This window comes from Cnephaeus nilssonii (genome assembly GCF_951640355.1).
Source record: "Cnephaeus nilssonii genome assembly, chromosome: 2".
In the NCBI taxonomy this organism is placed as follows: Eukaryota; Metazoa; Chordata; class Mammalia; order Chiroptera; family Vespertilionidae; genus Cnephaeus; species Cnephaeus nilssonii.
In genome coordinates this window covers 3,517,130-3,529,512 of record NC_137073.1, presented here as the reverse complement: position 1 = coordinate 3,529,512, position 12,383 = coordinate 3,517,130, and positions in this window count along the sequence as shown.

Sequence of the window (12,383 nt, the reverse complement as noted above, 5' to 3'; positions counted from 1 at the left end):
AAGATCATTTCCAAGTGTTAATGGTTATGCTTTCATAGGGGAAATGAGCATTCCTGAAAAATACAGCGAGCACACCTGGACTCGGAGTGCTGTGGGACTCCTGCCTCTCCAGGTTCGGCCTCCACCCCTGCTGCCCGCTCCCTGCACAGGTAGCTCCTTCGGCGCCTGGCTTTTGCTCGATTGGGGCTGATAGGGATCCAGTTAAAAGATGAGAGGGCAGAGGAGAGAGGGGCGCGGTGTTTGCCACCCTGCCCCCACCCTCCCTGACTTACTCCAGGTCTGGGAGGACCATCTCTCAGCTGCCTGAGGTCCTGTGGGTCAGGCTCCCCCCATTAACACCCCAGCTCCCCCTCTCCCAGTTCCTGATGCCCCACTGTCCTTTGCTGCTGCTCTTAGCCCTGCCCTCAACCCCACAGCAGTCCCTTTAGCAACCACTTGTTAGTGCTTCTCAAAGTTTGAAATGCACAAAAACCACCTGAGGACTGGTCCCCCACGCCCGCTCCCACAGGAGAGTCTGCCTCGGGAGGCTGGGTGGGACCTGGGAGCTTTATCTTTAACCAGCTCTCAGGAGGCGCCATGTTGCAATCCTGACCACACTTGCGTAGCGGTCCTTCAGTGTGACCCTGTGGTGTTCCTTGCGTCCTGAAGGGCCCTGCTGGCCAGGGGGAGGTCACAGTAGCAGCTGCATGCATACAGAAGGCCTGTAGTCGCCTGCACTCCCCGGTGGGGTGCCCCATGTCCTGGGCTCCAGAGACTGGATTTTTATTTTATTGGATTTTAATTAATAAAAATAATTAGCTCTGAGTTAATGAAAGTCAGTTGGCACATTCGACATTCTACCTAGAAATTCCCGTAATCAGACCGACGCGTCCATGAAGCACCATTTCTGTCTCCATGTTATGGCAGGGGCATTCGCTAGTTGTTCAGGCATTTTTTCTGCCTCCAGTTACCAGTCCCCTTAGGGCACCTACGCCCCTGCGCCTGGCTCTAGGCCGTCGCCGCAGGCTGTCGGTTTATATCGAATCTGCGCTGTGCTCTCAGGTATGTCCTGCTGCATAACACCACCCAAGATGTAGTAACTTCAATCAACACCCATCGTGTTCTCTCCTAACTGTGTGTTGATGGGTTCAGCAGGGTGATTCTTCTGCTCCATGTGGTGTTGGCTGGAGGTAGAGTTGTCTGGGGGTTCAGTGTGATGGAACATCCCAAATGGTCTATTCACCTGGTCAGGAGCTGGGTCGCTGGATGCTCAGAGAGGGCTGTCAGCTAGAATACCTCTATTCCTGTCCATGCAGCTCTGGCTTCGCACAGCATCGCAGCTGGATCCCAAGTGTCAGGATGAGGAAACTGTGCACAGGTGCCAGGACATAGCTTCTGGTGCCTTCCAATGCCCAAAGCCAGTCACAGACCAGCTCAGATTCAGGGGATACAAGTGCTTCCCGTATCTGAGAGCAATATGTTCCAAGACCCCAGACGGTGCCTGAGGCCCTAGATAGCAGCGAACCCATACACATACACATATGACGAGGTTTAGGTTATAAATGAGGCCAGCCAGTAAGAGAGCCACAACAGTAACGAATAAGGAAACAGGACACTGCAATGGAAGGTGTGCGGCGCCCTCTCTGTCACACTGCCCTGCGCACCCAGTGGGGGCGATGTGAGGGCCGCCGCGCCCCTACGGGAGGAGGGAGTGAAGGACGCGCCCTGGGGCCTAGCGCTGGGCACCGCTGTCCTCCTGACCACCTGTCAGAGGAGGCGTGAGCCACGGCGAGGCTTCTCCATCCTCACTGAGCACGGGTCGTGCGCTGTGGCAGCAAGACAAACACACATTTCTCTTCCTCCTTCACAATTCCGTGGACAGAAGATTCAGTCTTACCACAGATCCGAACAAGCTCAGCATGAAAAATTTCCCTTCCTTATTAAGTCAAGAGCTTCCACCTTTTCACTCAGAGGAAGACCTTGCCATCATTACAACTCTTGTGCTTTGGGGCCATTGATAAGTAAATAGGAGTTCCCTGAGCACAGCACGTGACACTGCTGGTCCGTCTGCAACTGAGGCGGCTACGTGAACAGCGGGCAGGGCGCCTCTACGGAGAGAACATGCCGGACGAAGGGCTGACCCTTGTCCCAGGGCGGATGTCCCGGGGGATGGAGCAGGACCCTTGAGATTAGTTTGCTGGAATTTTCCATTTAACATTTCAGACCGTGGCAACCATGGGCACTGAGCCAAGGAAAATGAACCCAGCGAAGGGGCGGCTGTAAAGTGATATCACTCCAGCTCACACTCCTGCAGGGACTCCCACTGTCTTTTGGGTCTGAGCATCCAAGATCCTTCCGAAACCCATCCCTGCCATCCCCTGCCCCACGCCCTGGGCTCCAGCCACGCCCAGGGTCCTGGCGCCGCCACCACCAGTGCTCAGCTCCCCTCGCTCAGCCATGCCACGGCCCCAATTCCTAGCCTGGCAGGGTGGCCTTCAGCAAGTCCCTTCACTTCTCCGAGGCTCTCTGGACCCATCACGACCACAAGGCCATAGGCATGCTGTCCTCACGGGGGAGGACGATGGGGACGATGATGTGCAGGAGCCCGGAGTGGGGCCCGGCAGCCACTCTGCCTGGCAGAGCCCTCCTTCCGATAGCTCCTTTGTCAGTCGTATACCTTCTCAAAGACGTTTCTCACGCTGTCCTATCCCCTACCCAAAGCTACCCGCACCCCGAAAAACTAACTCTGAATGTACAAGGAACTAAAAAAAAAAAAAAAAAAAAAAAGCAGTGTGCTTTTCCTCTCCTGTGGCCAAGGGAGAGGAGGGGGCGAGAGAGCAGCGGTTCTCAACCCTCCTAACGCCGCGGCCCTTTAATGGAGCTCCTCATGTTGTGGTAAACACCAACCATAAAACTATTTTCGTGGCTACTTCATAACTGTAAGTTTGCTACTGTTATGAATCGTAATGTAAATATCTGTGTTTTCCGATGGTCTTAGGCGACCCCTGTGAAAGGGTCATTTGACCTCCAAAGGGGTCACGACCCACAGGCTGAGGACCGCTGGCCTAAGGAAAAGACAACTTTGCGTTGGCCACTGGAGTTGTAGAGATTCAGACTCAGCTTGGGGCTGGGGGACAGGGGTTGGTCATGTCTCTTTCTCTCAGAGAGTGAGGACGGTCTCATTCGAGACCATACAGTGCTTTCGTGGCTAACTATGACCATGTGTCACCCTTGGGGGAAAGCATGAGTAGAAGGGGAAAATATTAAAAAGTATTTTATCTTCAAAGCCCCACAGTCTTTTGGATGAATTGCCTGCCATTGCCACCGGGAGATTTCAAATGGTTACTCGCCCGAGATTCTCATAAATTCAGCTTCGGCAGTAGGATACTAAATTGAACTCGAGGGACAAGAGGAAGAGCATAAACATTAAATACATAATCTTTCAAGTGTGTCCCTTCATTTCCTGACTGTTTCTTTTTAAAAAAATGTTTTCTCTTTTTTATCTGGCATTGCATGAAGGAGTCAGGGGTCATCAGTTTGATTTCTTACTCACCACATTGGCAGTGGGACTCAGAGAGAGGAGTATTCGTGAAAAAGCAGAATGTGGGATTCAGCAGGCCCTGCTCCATCACGTTCCAGTGACATGTCATCTGGTGAGTGGCTTGTCCTCTCCAAGCCACAGTTTCTCATCTGTAAAGTGGGAAAACCAAGCCTACCACCAAGGGTTGCTGTGAAATTTAAGTGGAGGCACATATATAAAAGGCAATATGTAGTGGGCACTCAAAAAGTGGTTGTTCTTATTGTTATTACTAGAGGCCCAGTTCATGAAATTCATGCACGGAGGGGGGTTGTCCCTCAGCCCAGCCTGTACCATCTCCAATCTGGGACCCCTCGAGGGATTTCCGACTGCCCGTTTAGGCCCAATCCCGGGATTGGGCCTAAACGGGCAGTTGGATATCCCTCTTACAATCCAGGACTGCTGGCTCCCAACTGCTTGCCTGCCTGCCTTCCTGATTGCCCCTAACCGCTTCTGCCTGCCAGCCTGATCACCCCCTAACCACTCTACTGCCAGCCTGTTTACCCCCAACTTCCCTCCTCTGCTGGCCTGGTCACCCCTAACTGCCCTCTCCTGCAGGGTTGATCACCTCCAACTGCCCTCCCTTGCAAGCCTGGTCCCTCTCAACTGCCCTCCCTTGCAGGCCTGGTCCTTCTCAACTGCCCTCCCTTGCAGGCTGGGTGTCTCCCAACTGCCCTCTCCTGCTGGCCATCTTGTGGTGGCCATATTGTGTCCACATGGGGGCAGGATCTTTGACCACATGGGGGCAGCTATATTGTGATGATCAATCTGCATATTACTCTTTTATTAGATAGGATAGAGGCCTGGTACAGGGGTGGGGGCCAGCTGGTTTGCCCTGAAGGGTGTCCCTGATCAGGGTGGGGTTCCCTTGGGGCATGGGGCAGCCTGAGAGAGGGGCCTGTGGTGGTTTGCAAGCCGGCCACGCCCCCTGGCAACCCAAGTGGAGGCCCTGGTATCTGGAATTTATTCTCCTTCTACAATTGAAACTTTGTAGCCTGGAGTGGAGCCAAGCCAGGGGCTCCCTCCTCCGCCGGCAGCCATTTCTGTTGGGGTTATAATTGAAACTTTGTAGCCTTAAGTGGGTGGGCCCGGCCAGGGTGTGTGGAAAGCTTTGCTTCCCCTGTTGCCGGGGACAACCCTGGCCTGCTCTATCAAGCTTCATTCTGCCGCCATTTCTGTTTGAATTTGTTTACCTTCTATAATTGAAACTTTGTAGCTTGAGTGGAGGCTTAGGCCTGGCAAGGGCAGGTGGAAAGCTTGGCTTCCTCTGTTACCTAGGAAACATTGCTCTCTGTGGCTGTAGCCATCTTGGTTGGGTTAATTTGAATACTCGCTCTGATTGGATGGTGGGCGTGGCTTGTGGGCATGGCTTGTGGGTGTGTCGGAGGTGTGGTCAATTTGCATATTTGTCTATTATTAGGTAGGATACTTGATATACTTAAAACACTTTACTAGCCACCAATAAGGGTCCTAGGACCTCCATCCACACCTCAACGCTCTTTCATCCCTCTTGTTTTGTTTTTATTCATAGCTCTTATCAATACATGATATAAAATATGTATTCCCTTATTTTTAATTTTATTAATTCCTCATGGGAAATGTGAGCTTGAGGACAAAGATCTTGGTTTTATTGCCAAATCCAACAGTTATCACATGCCTGCCACATAGCAGATATTCAATAAATATTTGTTGGATGAATGAATGAATGAATGAGTGAGTGAGTGAACCTACTGCTACACTCTGGTTTCTAGCTTTCACCCAGCCATTGAAAAGGCAGAACTACCTCCTCTCCTGGTGTGCCCTCTGCAAGTTCAGCGACGGTGAAGGAGGTGAAACCAGGGTGTTTGTTCTGGGCATCTTTGCTGTGAAATAAGCCACCCTGAGCTCCATGGTATAAAACACAACCACCTTACTTTGCTCACGATTTTGTGGGCAGGAATTCTGGGGTCGCAAGCACCTGCCGCCAGGTGTTGGCTGGGCTGCAATCACCTGAAGGCCCGCCGGGGGCTGGAGGACTCAGTCCCCACGTGCTCACACGTGGTGGCACGGATGCTGGCGTCAGCGGGACCCTGCAGGGGCTTCCCCAGGCACACCTACCAGGCCTCCCCGTATGACAGTCCTGGGGTAGTGAGATGCCCCAGGGGCTCCCCCAAAGCACGCGCCCCGGGGGACAAGGCCGAAGCTTTGCCTTTATTGGCCTCGCCTCGCAATCACGTGGTCAGAGCAGTAGGCAGCCCACAAGTGCGAGCGGAGGGACCAGGCCCTCCCTCTGGCTGGGAGGAGAGCTGAGGCCTCTGAGGCCGGCCCTTAAACCTGCACTGTCTCAGATGCCCCCGGGGAGGGGGGCGGGGGGACAGGTATGAAAGGGAAGGGAAGGGGTTGTGGGCAGTAGCAGAAAGTGGTGGGGGCTGAGGGAGCCTTCGCCCTGTCTAGAGGGGCCATTTATAACTCAGCTCAAATGAAGTGTGACTTTGCAGAGGAACTTTCCAACTTCACAAACACTGTGTGAGCCGAGGAGAACAGGTCCGCAGGCCCCTGGTTCCTCCGTGGTGACTGCCCGAAGCCGGTGCTGTGTGAGGACTGAGCACGGGTCTGCCGCTGTCCTCCCGGGGCCTGGGGGACGCGGCGAGCACCCTCTCCAACAGGAAACAATAAGAATGGAGTGAAAGGCCCCGTTAATAAAACGAGTTGGTACCCGTTCTGAGAGCTGGAAGGACGGGTAGGCAGAACGGCCTTCCTCTCACAGGAGCGTGAGCTGCCCTGCGTGGCCGGGCCTGTGCCGCGCTCTCACAGGCAGCAGGTGGGGCGCCCAGGCGGGCGGGCGCGCAGCCCACACGGGCCTCTGCACCAGACTGCGCCCTGGAGTGACCCGCGTGCGCGGTGACGTGGTGGCTCACCAGGCTCAACCGGACTCTGGGTCACCGAGCTGACAGTAAGGCCTATGCACCCCGGGCCTCAGAGCGGCCAAAGGTTTGCCTCTGCACTTCGAGCATCCCTGGCTGTGGTCTTTGTGACAGAGGAATCTTTCCATGATAATAACAAACTAAAACACCACGTAGAGAGTGTGCCGTCTTCTGTTATGGATGGATATAGATGTGTGTGTGTGTGTGTGTGTGTGTGTGTGTGTGTGTGTATGTGTGTGTGTTTGTTTGTTAATCTTTAAAATAGTCCATTTTATAGCTGAGGAAACTGAGGCAGAGGAGGTTAAATAACTTGCCTGAGGAAGCACAGTAGCAAGTTATAACCCTGTTCTGTTTCAATCAAAGCTTGTGCTCTGGCCACGGCTGGTGTGGCTCAGTGGATAGAGCATCGGCCTGAGGACTGAAGGGTCCTGGGTTCGATTCCAGTCAAGGGCATGTACCTGGGTTGCAGGTTCCCTGGCCCTGGTCAGTGTGCGTGCAGGAGGCAACCAATCGATGTGTCTCGCTCACATCGATGTTTCTCTGTCTTTTCTTCTCTCTTCCTCTCTCTCTAAAATCAATGGGAAATATCCTCGGGTGAGGATTAACCAAAAAAGTCAAAGTGTGTGCTCTGTTCGCCCTTCCTCGAGGCCCCGTGGACCAGGGCCTGGCCCAGGCTGGGAAACGCAGACTGCTGGGCGCCCAGCAAAGCCTTCGTCATGGTGACGGTTAGGGTTAGGGTTAGGGTTAGGGTTAGGGTTAGGGTGCCAAGAGGACCAGAATGCACACTCACCCTGTCTGGAGCCAGACTGCAATCATTCACCCGTCAAACAGATGCTGACGGAGCATCTGCCGGCCCAGGAAAAGCGGCCGCAGGAGGGCTGTGCGGTGAGCATGTTACCAACCAGCCGCCCGCCCCTGGCTGCATGGGAGACCAGGGACGGCTCTAAAGGGAGCGTACCTGAGGCTGCACGGGCAGCGGGCGGGGTGGTCTCTAGGAGAGCACCGCGTGGCTAGCTTTATGGCCCCTGTTTACCATAAACGGGGGACGTGTCTTCCTTTTAGTTTTGTCCTATGCAGGTGTATTATTTATTCAAAAAACAAGTGAAACAAGTTAAAATGACATCTGATCATTGTAAGTTGTTTTATCCAAGGATATTAGAAGTCTCAAAGAATCTCCAGAAAGTCCAAAGAACCAGATTAAAACGGCAGAATAAGGAGAGGCCAGCCAGCCACATGCAGCCAGAATCGTGCTGCAGCCCACGCCTGGCGAGCTGCCCGGGCCCCCACGCCGCTCCCCGGGCGCCCACGCCGGCACGGCACCGCCTCACCTCACGGGCTTTGTTACAGAAATGTACATACATGTGCTAGCACACACACCTCTGCACATATGCAGTATATGTATTCTCCAGGGATGGTTCCCAGACCCCAGGTCCCTCCGGTGAGATGGAGCAGCATGTGCACATCACCCGCACATCCTCCCGCTACTGTCGGCCCCTCCAGGCCACTCCCCTTTCCTCGTGCCATGTGAGCGCCAGGTGGGCAGTGCTGTGCCATACTGCTGAGGGGTAAGGACAGGAGGAAGTCTGCACATGCTCAGTACAAGGCAGCCAGACAGGCCCTCTGCATGTGCGTCAGCAGCGGTGCTTTCCTTTCTCATGTTCGCGCTGCAGGAGGCTGAGCCTGCAGAGCCAGAGCCCACAGATGAAGGCAGACTGTGTGTGTGTTCCCCACACGCAGGCTGGGACTGAGCCCAGTGACACCGGCCCCTGGTCTCTCGCCCTCCAAACAGACCTTCCCGGTCCACGTGGCCCAGCGTGGCTGCCTGGCGTCTCCGGCTCCGGGGCCGACAGAACCAGGTCCCAGTTCTAAACTCCCAGGAGCTGTGGTCTTGTGGTTCCAACCTGGATCCAGTGCGATCAGACTTAGCCTAGGGCAGGGTCACGCAATACAGTCCTGCCCACAGGGCTGCCCCTGAGCACAGAACTCAAGTCTCCAAGGAAGGAGACCAGCCTGAGGCCACACCCAGGAAGCGTCCTCACTCAGAACCAAGGAGGACCGGACGATGATTCAAACGTTGTCGGCTTTGGGTTCGGGACATTCAATGGACCCCTTCCTGCAGGCCCCACTCTGCCGAGCTCTGAGGATCGCGCCGCCCCCTCCCCAAGCCTGCGTAGTCCTGGGGGCCCTTGTCTCAGGGACATGGTGACCGACAGCCACACGAGTGAGGAGAAGCACACCCTCCCCATTGACAGCTGCAGCTGGGAAGCCTGCACTTCAGGAGAGACCCTGGGCCAGACCACCCGCTAAGCCACGCGGACCAGGGAGGGCTGAATGGCTTCCGTGGGCAGCTCCTGGCCCACAGAAACTGTGAAAAAAGTTTGTTCTTTTCAGCAGCAAAGCTTTGGGGTGACATCATACAGCAATGACACCCAGTCCATCCGGGGATGTTCTCAGCAGTCAGGGTAAGCCCGTCCTGGAGGCTCCTCCACCTCAGCTCTCTCCTGATGTTTTCCAAAAGGCAGATGACAAAGGGCATATCACTGAGTCCTGGACGCCCTCAGCGCCGGCCTGGGATGGAGCGTGGGCCCTGGAGCAGCCTGGCCAGTTCCGTGACCAGCTCCACCCGCTGGCCTTGGTAACAGTCTCCTCTTCTTTAACATGGAGATGAGGTTAGTGCCCACCTCAGACGGCACACGTGCAGTCGGATAACGACGAGCACAAGCGTGTAAGAGCCAGCAAAGTCAGTGCTTGCTGACACTGGCTGGTGTGGTGTTAGCGGTTGGAACTGGCAGGATTAAGGCTGAGTAAGAACTTCAAAAAGAGCATAAGAATGTCTGTTCCCTAAAATTTCTGTTTAGAGATGAAGCTCTGGTTTGAAGTAAGATAAATAACTTCCTGCAAAGGGCACAGAAGAACGTCGATAGCGGAAGTGCGGAAAGTCATCCCAAACAGTGCTCTGTACCCCCCTCAGGCTCCGGGGGTGCTGACCGCCCGCTGCGGCAGGTGGCTGCTTCCAGGGGCCGCACTCGGCCTCTGAGCCGGACTCCCGGGCATAAAGGAGGAGCCAGGCTCAGTCACTGTGGGCATGCAGCAGAGACCTGGTTCTGAGAGAAACCAACTCAGAGGCAGAGCCTGTGGCAAAAGACCTCACCACTCCCTCTCCCTCGCCCTGGAAACCCCTGGCTGCTCCAGAGCTGCCCGCTCCAGGGTGGGCAGCCGAGGGCAGGAAGGCCAAGAGGAAATCAATCCTGTGTTTAATGGAATCCCAGCTAAGGGTTCTTTCCAAACTCCAGTGGAATTAGGACCCCAGGGTCAAAACAGCTCGGTTCCAGCCCCAGTTCAGCCACATACAGCTGTGTGCCTTTGGGCATGTCACTTACACATCTGGGACTCAGTTTCCTTGCTGTAAAATGGTGCAATTGATGCCTACTTGGCATGGTTTTGTGAGACTAAACCAAGATCACATGAGTAAAGCAAAGTATCTAGCACACAGTAGGCCCTCAATAAATGGTAGTTAGACATTTACCAGGGTTTGCTCCCTGGGATAATAAAACTGCCTTCAAGTTGTTGCTATGAGGACTAAACGAGGTAACAAGTAGAGTACCAGGCACACTCTGTCCATAGTAGGTCTTCAACAAGTTGAAGTCTATTCTTCCTAGCAGTTCCTAAAATCTTTCTCCTTCAGGGAGTCTTCCCAGACTAGCCAGAAGAGGGTTGGTAAATTCCTCTGGAGCTTCTTGACCAAATTTGAAGACCTCTTGGCGTGAGCATTGAGGGAGACACCAGCTGGTTAGCAACCAAGCCTGTTCCCTCTTCTTGGGCGCACTATTGGACCGCACTTCCAGGCTCTTGTAGCTGTGTGTGGCCTGTGACTGAATTCCAGGCAGAAGGTGCAGACACAAGTGATGCAGGCCCTTCTGTGTCTGGCCCTTGGAGGCACCCCTTACTGCTCCTCTGCTCCTCCGTGCTCGCTCCCATCCTCTGATGATCAGAAGATTAGCAGCCCCGGAGTGGAGAGCCACAGGATGGGAAGAACCTGGGCCGAGGCCTCACTGTGAACGACACCCAGCGACAGGAACACCCATTCAAACTGGTACGTGAGCAAGAAGTCGCCTTCTGCAGTGCTGAGACCCCGGACTGCAGGTCTGCTCCTTCAGCAGCTGACATCACGCACCGGAGAATCCCGCTCTAAACCCCCACTTCACCAGATGGACCCGTGAACTTGGCAGCTCCAGGGAGGAGAGTCCGATATTCCACCTAAATATGAATGCCGTTGACTTCGTGTCCATAAAAGAAACCTCATGAGGAATTAACCCAGGGGGTGCCGTTCATAATAATACCCAACATTTCTGAGGGTAGTAGAAATGATATGTGTTAAGTGCTGCACATGCTTGGTCTTATATATTCCTCAAAATAATAGTGTGCAGGAAATATTGTTAAGCCCATTTTACCACGGAGAGAAGTGAGGGTAAGTGAAATTGGCATTTTCTCACCGTGTAGCAGAGAACTACTCCGTGGCGTGAGACAATGCGGCTCCACCTTGTCAGGAGAGGGCAGAAGCAGCCCTGGCCTGGTCCTCTGGGGGCCACTGGGCGCGGGAGGGCCCTGGGTCCTGAATCTGGGCGGAGAGGACACTCCCGCTTCTGGGTGGTGGGAAAAGACCAGTGTCCAGACCTGGAGCATTTGCCCCGCAGCCTGCTCAGTGGCAAGTGCTTAAAGCAGGTTTCACTCGTCTATGCCCGGTGTCCCGCAGAGGCCTGCCCGCCTGTGGGCTGGAAGCGTCCCCCACCCCGTCAGGCCCCCCATTAGGTGCGCTCTCACCCCTCAGGGCACTTCGTTTGGCTCCCTCACTGTGTGAACACAGGCAAGTCGCCTAACCTCTCTGAACCTCCACTCCGTGCACGGTCCAGAGAGAGGAAGAGCACCAACGTCCTGGGGCTGTTGTGAAGGTTCAACACGCAGTCCGTGTCCGCTGTCTGCCGTACGGAGTCTCAGTCAGCCGTGTCTGTGTGTGCGTGTACCTACGTTCTGTCCACCTTCCTACCTTCTCAAGGTAGTGTGAACTCCTTGGTGTCAGAAGAATGGACTAAAACCACATTTCCAGTCAGCCAGCACCCAGCACGGAGACAACACTCAGTGAACCTTAGCGGGTGCTGCTGCTGCGGCCCCCGCCATCTGCACTGGACTGAGACGGAGGCCCTGGTTTGAGTCCTAAATCTCCTGGCTTAGCCGCTGTGCCTCAGTCTGTATGGCAATGCCACGGTGACAATGATGCCCATACAGAGGATTTTTTTAAAAGTACTGAATAATGTATAAAAATATTTTGTAGATGGTAATAAAACTTTAAAATGTATGTTTAAAATGAGAGCTATTTGGGACATATCCTTTCTACTTGTTGGCGACAGGAAACTGATTTTGCTCCTTCCATCCCCCACAGTGACTGGCGCATAGTAGGTGTTCCATAAGTGCTGAACAATGTGATTTTCAATAACAATGGTGAGAATTCACCAGATCCTTTCCAATAAGCGCAACAACAAGAATAATTAAATTCTTTACTTTCAAAATGCCTTCACATTTATTTTATACTTTATTCTGTCAGCCCCCTTATAAAAGCAAGAGTTATTATTTTCACTTTGCAAGTGGAAAAAATATTGAGAGCAAGAGAGGAAATGTGACTTTTCCAACTGGGACAGCCAATGGCCTCTGGAACGTTTAGGAGAAATCTGATTTCACCCATGCTTCCCCTCCTCGGGGTATCTTTCTTTAGGGATTTTAAAAAGGCCCAGATGGTTGGCGTCCCTACGAATTCATTTGAGATTGGTTATTTGCTCTGCCAGCTAAATGACATCATCTTTTATACAAATGTCCTGTTTAGAAATTTGGAAATTGTCCCAGGATCCTCACCATCTCGCATCCCCCAGTCC